The following is a 10315-nucleotide window of genomic DNA, read 5'->3' on the forward strand; positions in this document are numbered from 1 at the left end:
TGTCTTGCTCACACCTGTGTTATCAAAATGATGTAAGTTTTGGGCCCATTCACTTGCATATCAATTAGTAAATTGAAAACTCTTGATGAGTTTGTATGTAAAACAAATTAATTTCCTATTTTTTATCAAGTCTATTTTTAGAAAAGTAAAGACTTTTAACCCACATGACCCGGTCAAAGTTTGAAATGTGTTCTGTCATGTGTGTAGAGACAATAAGTAACTGCAGCTGGACACAGAAAAATACTCATATATTTGAATGGAGAGTGTGAGTGAACCGCTAGGTGCTCGGGCCCTAATAAAGGAAAAACTGCAGTACAGAGCTACAAATTTTAGTTTTGATGGTGTTTTTCTACAGCACTTTATCACTAAACTGTCACCCTCACTCCATTTTTTACCATCCCCACTACTGAATTATAAATATAAGACCTATAATTATTGTAAAATAAATGATAATAACACCAAACTTCATACAAAGTTTGTATATAATGTACCGTATGTATAAAGGCCTTTCTGCTATATCCTACAAAAATGAGCTGCATTCAACCCCCACACGAGTGGTGGCTGGTGACTCAAAAAATTGAGGAGGACAGGAGGAAAACCAACATGGAATCTTACAACAAACCACCCTTTGGGCTCAGGCCCTATTGTATTTCATGTGTTTATTTCTTTATTAGGGCCTGAGCCCCAAAGGGGCGAAGACCCTCTTGTATTTGTTCCTTTTGTTTCTTTCTTTATTATTCTGCCACTTAAACCCTAAATTTGACCCCCTAAACATGTTCAAAAACTCAACAATTTGGCACGCATATCAAGTCTGGTGAAAAATTTGATAAAATGTAAAAATTAACCCCCAAAGTGCCATAATGTGCTCGAGAGCGCCACCTATGTAACTAATATGGCTGCCACGGCCCGTAGAAATGTCGTAGAGAGATCAAACCAAAACTCAATTATTCGAGTCATCAAGACCTACAAATCATATGCTGCCACCCCTGACCTAAATCCAACAGGAAGTCCGCAATACACCCATCAAAGTATGACTTTGCGCCAATTTTGGACCCCGAACAAATGCTTTCTCCTCCGAGGGCGTTAATGGTATCGGTTTCAAACGTTGATACATGACTTCTGACACTGTGCTGAACAAATGTTATTAAAAACTTTGCAATAACTTGAACAGTTTAGATTTTATAAGCCCTGAAAGTTGCTGTGCCACATTGCACCTCACAACATAAATCAATGGGGAGGCAATCTCTGGACATGGACTTTGTGTCAAACAGATGCTTCTGATGTCTAAACTATCAGTCTGACCACTTACAAACCTCTATCAATGGATTCGGGACAAAATTTCCTATGCAAAATGTGATTTTTAATGTAAGATTTGACCAAAGTCATGGGATTTATGAAGATATTTCACAAGAAATCCTACTCTCCAACTGACAGGGAGAAGGAGGGAAGAAAGACGGGGATGGATGTGACAGTTGAATGTAGCTCAGTTTTATAGGATACAGCAGAAAGGTCTATATACATACAGTGCACAAAATTGCAGCAAAGCAGCCCCAGCAGCAGGCAAAATAGTGGATAAAGGAAGTCATGTTTATCTCCTTCCTGGCCTGTCTGAAAACAGCCCGGGTCTGAAAACATCTACATGCCCGTGACAGAAGCCCTTCGACCGCACCACGCCCCGACATACGCATGGGTGTGAGGGCCCATTCAAAATATCAAAATATAAAAAAGAATATTCGGTTGAAATAAACCATTACCAAATCTCAGTATTATTTACAACATATTTTTTCTCTCTTCTTTGGAAAAGACACGTGAAATGATGCTCCAGGGGAGGACGGCCTCCCTAACCAATCAACAACCAGAATGCAGTATTGACATCGAGTTGGTTCAATGATAGTTTCCAGAATTCATCTTTAATTCTCTCCACTGTAAGGCAGAGTAGCAGCAGTAGATAGCTCCTTGCGTTAGCCAGTGCAACAGCTGGCTTGTTGTAGCAGCCTGAAGGACTCTTTATACATCCATGGAAGGACTATTAAGAACTGTTGTTAAGCTAATGGGAGAAATGATCTGGACTGTGCAGCGCAGCAGCAGCAGGACACCGCCAGGGAGCGGCTGGAGAGAGAAGCAACCGGAGAAACAACCAGGAGAGTTAGCTTGTTTGTCATTGTTGCTAATGATATCAGACTGGTTAAGCAGCAGCCATAAAGTTCTGTTAACTAACAAACAAGATGACCAACAGCCACAAATGGATGTTATGACATGAATACTTCATCTCCATGATAGAAAGAAGAAGATATCAGATAATGTGAGTCAGATACAGCTTCTCTCTCTGTCTCTTTGGTCGCTAATTTCATCTCTGATGGTTAAATGTCTCTCTGTGTGGCTGTTGTGTGAATTTATCTCCTTAACAAGAATGCAGCAGAGATATGCATGTAATGTGTTGTAGGTAGTTTCCTTGTTGAAGTTACAGTGAGATGTCTGGACTCACACATTCATGTGGAATTGATCTCATTTTTAATTGAGTGGGTGTTCAGTCACCTGTTGTATGATTAGTGTGCAGGAGGTCTGGCTGCTTGCTTCTGACACTTTCTTTAGTTCATATTTAAGCTAAGCTGTTTATTGAGTAATACGCTTAAAGTGACTAGAATAACAAGTGTTAACTAGTGGTGTAACTGATTGTAGTTGTTCCATGATCTGTACAGATCGCCGCCCCACGGTTCAGCAGGTATATGAACTGCAAAATTTAATGTCTCATTTAAGACAAAGTAAACAAACTGCTGTAAGTACAAGTCATGGGCAGACAGCGTCTTGCTAACAGGGATTTTGAAGGATAATGATCAAACCAGCATCTAACGGGTCCGAAGTGATATCTGAAGGTATGTTTACACACTGTTTGATGTGCTGCAGCTGAGCAGCTAATTAGCATCTAGCTGCTTACTGACATTAGCGGTGAATGTTTGTTTGGTGGCTTGTTCAACAAGCTGAAGGACAACACGTGTGTTCATGTTTCTAAGTTATCATCAAGTTTTGATGATGTGGACAAAGGCTGTTTTATTCACTACTGTGTTTAAAAGAGGAAGGTATCATGCGTCATATTGCAATAATTGAGCATTTAGCCTAATATTTTAAGCCCTATATTTTATTTTATTTTATGTAAACATTGGACATCTTAAATGTTGTTTTCATTTAAGATCATGGGCAAAAGTTCCTTGCTGTTTCTTGCTGTAAGTGTGTTCCAGAATAAATGGAAAACAAAGTTTTATTTGTCTCCCCCTTTTTTTTTGCTAATTCTAAAAACTATCCGATCCATGACTCAAATCTGTGATATGATCCGAACCATGAGTTTTGTGATCTGTTGCACCCCTAGTGTTAACATGTCAGCTTTGTAGATTATATTTTGTATGTCGTGCACATAGATAAGAGTGTGTAAGTCATGTATTTGATACATGCAGTAATACTTTCTGATGTGAACCTACACTTTTAGATCTGTGAATGTTTTTAGTGTTCAGTCTTTCTAGTATTCAGCACTGATCTGTTTCTGTATCACATTATAAGCTTTTTGGTACTTTATATATTTCTGCATACTAAGAAAATACATAGGAAACACATGTAAATCATGTGATGTCTGTTTTTGATGAGAACATAAATCTGTTGTCACAATAGAACAATATTATAAATTTCAATTTCACTTTGTTGGTAAAATCACACATCTGAACCACTCCATGGCTAAAATGAGCTCTTCTTTGTTTAGAAACAATATGTATATGCTAAATGTCTTAAAAGAAGCAGCCTTTACACCACTCATTTTTTTATCGGCATATAAAATTGTCCCCCACCCCTCCAATTTCATCAGGTGGGGGACAATGATATAGTTTGATGCAGTTTGTTGTAAGATTCCATGTTGGTTTTTCTCCTGTCCTCCCCAACTTTTTGAGTCACCAGCCACCACTGGTGTGGGGGTTGAATGCAGCTCATTTTTGTAGGATACAGCAGAAAGGCCTATATACATACAGTACATTATATACAAACTTTGTATGAAGTTTGGTGTTATTATCATTTATTTTACAATAATTATAGGTCTTATATGTATAATTCAGTAGTGGGGATGACCTATGAGGGGAAGGGAAAAAATGGAGTGAGGGTGACAGTTTAGTGATAAAGTGCTGTAGAAAAACACCATCAAAACTAAAATTTGTAGCTCTGTACTGCAGTTTTTCCTTTATTAGGGCCCGAGCACCAAGCGGCTTGTGCACACTCTCCATTCAAATGTATGAGTATTTTTCTGTGTTCAGCTGCAATTACTTATTGTCTCTACACACCTGACAGTACACATTTCAATCAAACTTTGACCAGGTCATGTGGGTTAAAAATCTTTACTTTTCTAAAAATAGACTTCTAAAAATAGGAAATTAATTTGTTTTACATACAAACTCATCAAGAGTTTTCAATTTACTAATTGAAATGCAAGTGAATGGCCCAAAACTTCCATCGTTTTGATGACATAGGTGTGAGCAAGACAGACATGTCTCACCCTGCAGAAAATTCTCATCCTCACACCGTGGAGATTTGATATTTCGCCATGACAGAGGAAGTTGTTGTAACTTTATTGTAAATGCTCCAGTCTGCACCAAACTTTACATGTTTGATAAGTCTCCCGGCCTGAACACGTCTACATGACAATATTCCATCAGTGATGCAAATTGGCTGAATAGCGCCCCCTACGAAATTTCAGCAAAGCAGCCCCAGCAGCAGGAAAAAATAGTAGACAAAGGAAGTGATGTTTATCGCCTTCTTGCACGGTCTGAAAACAGCCCGGGTCTAATGACATCTGCATGCCTGTGACAGAAGCCCTTCAATTGCACCACAGTACTGTTCATCGCTGCTTGCAGCTTTAGTTTTTACATTTTATCCAATTTTTCACCAGACCTGATGTGCGTGCCAAATTTGGTGAGTTTTTAAGCATGTTTAGGAGGTCAAATTTAGGTCTGATATCCCGTAATAATAAATAAAGAAAGAAGAAACAAACAAACACACAAAATACAATAGTGCCATGGCACCTTCAGTGTTCAGGCCCTAATAATTTTGCTGCCGCAACAAATACAGATACAATTAAAGCTGCAAGCAGCGTTGGTCGGGACCTCGCACTCTGGCCCGTCGGGATCAGATCACGCTTTTTAAAAATGAGGGATATTTCTTACAAGTGTGGTGTGCTTTTATTTTGAAAGTTTGATTGACATGTGTACTGTCAGGTGTGTAGAGACAATAAGTAACTGCAGCTGGACACAGAAAAATACTCATATTTGAATGGAGAGTGTGAGCGAACCCACACCTTTTTGAACATTTACTGCTTCCACATAATTTTAGATACAAACTTCATTTGAACTTTAAATGAGTCACGAGACTTTGACCTACAAATCTTGAATTTACATGTGTTTTCTATCTTTTATTGTTTTTGAGATATTAGAGTGTGAGTTTTAAAGTCTTTTCTTGCTCCTCCTGTGATTTTATAATGAGTGTGTATTGCGGAATGTTTCACAGCACTGAGGGAGTGACATCACCAGGAGCAGTTGGAGAAGAGGATTTTAGAGAACGCTTCTTGTGAAATACCCTCATAAATCTCATGACTTTGGCCAAATCTAACATTAAAAATCATATTTTAGTAGGAAATTTCGTTGCGAATCCATTGATACATGTTTGAAAGTGGTCAGACTTATAGTTTAGACGTCAGAAGCCTCTGTTTGACACAAAGTTCATGCCCATAGATTACCTCCCCATTGGTTTACATTGTAAGGGTGATGTGGGACTGCAACTTTCAGGGCTTATTAAATCCAAACCGTTTGAGTTATTACCGTTTAAGTTTTTAACAACTTTTTTTCAGCATAGTGTCATAAGTCATCTATTAAAGTTTGAAGCCGATACCATTAACGCCCTCGGAGGAGATAGCGTTTGTTCGGGGGCCAAAATTGGGGCAAAGTCTTATTTTGAAAAGCTGATTGCAGACTTCCTGTTGGATTTAGGTCAGGGGTGTCAGCATATGATTTGTAGGTCTTGATGAGACGAATAATTGAGTTTCTCAACAGTAGTAACTGGACAAACTTCCCTCTACACTGTCAGAGATGGAGATGATGCCACTTTGCCTTGTGAAAATGTGGTGACTGTTCAGGATAAATGTGGCAGTACTTCCTGGATCTTTGTTTCAAAAAGAAAAGCAGTAGAGCTGATTAGACTTGGACAGATTGGTGAAAAAGTCAAAGATCAATCAGACAGACTGAGTGTTACAGCGAACGGTTCTCTGGTTATAAAGAAGGTCACAGTTGAGGATGTTGGTGCTTACACCTGCAGACAGTACAAATCAGGGCAACAACAAGGTCAAGACTATCGGGTTGATCTGTCTGTTGTTACCAGTGAGTATTTACATCATAATGTTTTGTTAGAACAATATACTGAAAAATTACAATAATTATGATTACAGTGATGAAGTTAATCTGACTCTTGTTGTTTTTCTCTCACAATATCTCCATCTTCACCAGTGACTGAACATAAGGACAATGATAAGGTGATGTTAAACTGCACTGTGTTGACACGTGGAGAGTGTGACCAGACAGTGAAGTGGGTGTATGAGGGTAATGATTGGGATGTGAACATTCAGCACATGAATGAGTCACAGTCTTCTTGCTTTGCCACTGTGACATTTACAACTTCCCATCTTGCTGAGACGTCAAAGTATTCTGAGTCATTCAAGTGTAACGTGACAGATTTTTACACTGGAAAAGTGCATCTGTTTGCCTTCAGCCCTCAGTCTTCAGGTGAGTAAACTGCCTCATTTAGTTTCTCTGTTTCTTGTGTAGATGGTTATTTTGGGGTATTTTCTCATCACAGTTTGTTGGGATTTAATTTGTCCAGGTGAAGATGTAAAATCCACAACATCATTACCAACAGAAATAAGTGGAAAAAGCAAATAAGTCAAGCCAAACAATGTTCTTTTGTCTACCAATTCATCTCTGACTGTCTCGTTCATTTTTTAATGTCCAGGTGAGGACACTACAACAACAAAATCAACAAAAACAACAAAATTACTGACTACATCAACACCAACAACAACAACCAATGATCCTAAAACAAAACAAGGTAGAGATTTAACAACTTGAATGTCTCTCTAAGTCTAAAGTATGAATGTCAGACTGAGTCTTGGCTATGGGTGGAGATATTCTCTTATTCAGTTAATCTCAGTCAGTGTGTTCACACACATGTCTCAAACCTTGTTGTTGATCACTGTTCTCTCTCTTTCTGTCTCTCCGCCTTTGACGTTTAAAGTACAAAACAGATAGAAGAGAAATATTTCTAAATATCATGTGTAGATTTGTATTTTTGGTGCTTCCTATCTGTAGCAACATACACTTAGCACCAAAGTTTACAGTTCAGTTCAGATATTGAACTATATTGTACTAATATTATAATGAAGCAGTGATAAATGCAACATTTTTCAGGTTATAAAAAGCACACGTGCTGTATATACTGTATTTCTCATCTTTTAACTACAAGAATTTGAACAGTGAAAAATGTTTTTAATGTTTTAATTTTCTTTGCAGTTAAGTTGAGGTTCATCATCGTGTCTGTGGGTTTAACTGCACTCATAATAATTGTTGTGTCAGTCAACATATGGACTAGGATTAAAGGTGAGAACATTCACAGAACATTTATGAACAAGAAGTTTTGATGAACACAGATTTTTACTGATGAAGCTAAACTCTTTTTTGTGTTTTCAGTGAACAAACCACAGATGGACGACAATGCTGTGAGTTTAAAAACTGAATATTCAGATGTTTATGTTTGTGGTAGTTCACTATTTACTGTGATTCTGTTTAGAGAAGAATAAGCAGTGCATTGTGTTGCTGCAGCAACAAAGTTCTTTTCTTTGTTCAAATTTATCTCAGAATCTCAAATCTCCCTAATATTGGGAAATCCTTCCTGCTGTCATCAAGTGCTTGCTCATGGGGGAATGTTGGGTCTCCTTAAATTAAAGAGTATGGTCTTGACCTGCTCTATGTGAAAAGCGCCATGATATAACTTTTGTTATGTGGCACTATATAAGTAAAATAAATTGAATTTAATTGAAAATGTCTTGTGTTGTTTTTCATAGTTACATAAAGATGAAGATGGAAATGAATGTTTGGTGAACTATGAAAACGTTGGAGGACCTTTTGCTTCTGTCAGACTCAACTGATCAACAGACTGTCCTCCCAAGAAAAATGACAAAATATGTTGTAATATCATTCATCCAAAAATTATTGTATGTAACCTAGCGGCCTTAGTAATTACGACCCGGAGAAATGGTACAGTTGAGATAATGTACATATATGTCATCAAATTTCCTCATTTGAAGGAGGAGGGGTGAATAGAGTTCCAAAGTGGGAAGTCACTTTTTTTTTCTGTTACCAAAAAGTTTGAAAGACATCGATGTAAATAAGTCCCTTTTGTAAGATAGAGAATATGTTCTGTCAGCTGGTAACTACAAGTCCTAGCAGACACAGAAACGACGAGGTGTTCCTCAAGGGCCCATTCTGGGGCCTCTTTTGATCAATGTCTACATGCTCCAACTAGTTCAAAACACACAAAAAACTAAATATTGTTACTTTTCAATAATATAAATATTAATACCTTACAACAGTCAACAAAAGTAGTGATGCAAAATTTTGTAGCCTTGATGTTTGTTGGATGGAGTAAAATATAAAAGCATGGCAGCTTTTACCGCATTTTGGTGATGAACATGAAACATCAGCTCTGCCTCTAATAAATCCAGCTTGTGCGTTCTCCGTGTTGTTACAATATATTTGTGTCTTGTAGTTGTTTTCTTGTTGTAGTCTGATATTCAGTTTGAGCTATAAAGAGAGGCAGATGTTTGCTTGTTCCTGTTGTTGTACTTCACCAAAAGTTTTTCAGTGCTTAATTGTTGTACTGCTGATCAATGCTATTACTGATACATAATAAATGCTGATTAACTTAATTGCTATGTTCTAATAGTTTGATTACAATATGAGCTAAAGCAGCAGACACATTGAGTGTGTTGTTGATATACCTGTATTTGTATACCTGTATTTTTTACCTGCGCAATAACAACAAAGAGGATATTGTATAAAGAAAATCTCTGGATTCTTGTTGATTGACTGAACATAATTACATACCTCCCAGCCTTCTCAGAGAGTAAATCACTAGAGGATGTAAGACTCTTTTTCACCAACAATGATATATCATTGAACAATAGTACCATGTAAAGTGCTTTACTGCAAAGGGACAAAGCATGTACAGTAACAACCAATAGATGGCAGTTACTCACAAAATGTTATTTTATTCCTTAAATAAGCAACTTTCAACTGTCATTGTGTTTAGAGAGGTGTCAAAAAATGAACTTGCCCTGGCACAGTACACCTATAGGTTGCTCATTATCTTGGAATGATAGTGTAATTTTCAACACAACTGAAATGAGCTTTTCTTTGTCTTGTTTCTTGATAAAGTATGGCCAATCTGTTCCTAAGAGTCTCAGTTTTACACTGGTTCCAGCAGGAAAATTTAAAAATTTAAAAATTTTACTTTTTACAACGTAGGTTTGTCTCAGATTCATCATTATTTGTACAGAAAAAACCTGAAAAAATTGGTTGTTTCTATTGTACAGTTCTATTGTACAGTTTCACAGTTTAAAATAAAATTCAATTGATGTTTAATGTTTCTCTCAGATTTCTTGCAAATTAATATTTGTGTTTAGTACATTATTTTAGAGAGAGAGATTAAAGCAAATACATCACACACTCTTCTTGTTTCTTCTTTGTGTCAGAGAAGTGGTCTGACAACACACCAGTGGCACTGAATCATAGCTTCCTCATCTGCTGCTGTATTTTACAACATTTTGTAACATCTTACAACATTTTACTTTATGGGTTCTATAGTTTCCTAATCATTTTTCAAAAAAACCTTAAATTGTTTCTCATCGTTCTAAAGTAACCATCTTTATAACAGTGCAATTTGTCTGTCTGTGAAGCTATAAATTACAACTGTACTGTATAATTCAACAAATATGGTGAAATGTGAAAACATGATTATTACCAAATTACATTCTCAGAAAACTTATTAGGGAAGTCACCATGAGGAAGTGGCACATTTCTCTTCAACACACACCCGTTCAGAGACTGAGAAGGAGCAGGAAAAGCAGACAGAGAGGCACGATGGCTCAATTCAGATGGATTAAAATGTATTTATTTCTTATACTAGAGCTTCAGATTACAGGTAAGGATACATAGAACATACCATAAACATTTTATTTGAT

At 37.1% G+C, this 10315-nt stretch overlaps 1 long non-coding RNA gene across 1 annotated transcript; it reads left to right on the plus strand.

Moving 5' to 3' along the window:
• Positions 1-6083: 6083 nt before the first annotated feature.
• Positions 6084-7074, plus strand: LOC121882183. The gene is made up of 3 exons (XR_006092036.1): positions 6084-6401; positions 6528-6803; positions 7030-7074. It is a non-coding gene; the product is annotated as an uncharacterized LOC121882183 (long non-coding RNA).
• Positions 7075-10315: the final 3241 nt, after the last annotated feature.

The sequence above is a fragment of the Thunnus maccoyii genome, chromosome 17 (assembly GCF_910596095.1).
Source record: "Thunnus maccoyii chromosome 17, fThuMac1.1, whole genome shotgun sequence".
Lineage (NCBI taxonomy): Eukaryota > Metazoa > Chordata > Actinopteri > Scombriformes > Scombridae > Thunnus > Thunnus maccoyii.